General features: G+C 32.4%; 1 protein-coding gene across 1 annotated transcript in view; it reads right to left on the bottom strand.

Annotated features, from left to right (window-relative positions):
• LOC119589154 (phosphatidylinositol 4-phosphate 5-kinase type-1 beta-like) overlaps positions 1–253 on the bottom strand; it is a gene marked incomplete in the record, with an annotated part of 149,444 nt that overhangs the window by 32,880 nt on the left and 116,311 nt on the right.

Raw genomic sequence — 253 nt, 5'->3', positions numbered from 1 at the left:
TCTTCCTCTCCCTTCTTGCATAAAAGCAAACTTATTCTCACAAATGTGCACACGAGCCCTTTAATAAAAATGAATAAAGAACTTTTCTCACTTTACTTCTGTAAGTAGGAAAAAAATCAGTTCAAAATCACAAACAATAGCAAACTTCACAACATGATACTACTTCACAGTGAATTCTCTGAAAGACTAAGAATCAACTGCAGCATACAAAGAAATCTACGAACAACAATTTGTCAGTTACTTGTGATTTAAT

The sequence above is a fragment of the Penaeus monodon genome, chromosome 25 (assembly GCF_015228065.2).
Source record: "Penaeus monodon isolate SGIC_2016 chromosome 25, NSTDA_Pmon_1, whole genome shotgun sequence".
Classification (NCBI taxonomy): domain Eukaryota; kingdom Metazoa; phylum Arthropoda; class Malacostraca; order Decapoda; family Penaeidae; genus Penaeus; species Penaeus monodon.
The sequence above is the reverse complement of the archived record's forward strand: the minus strand, read 5'-3'. Positions and strand labels throughout refer to the sequence as shown.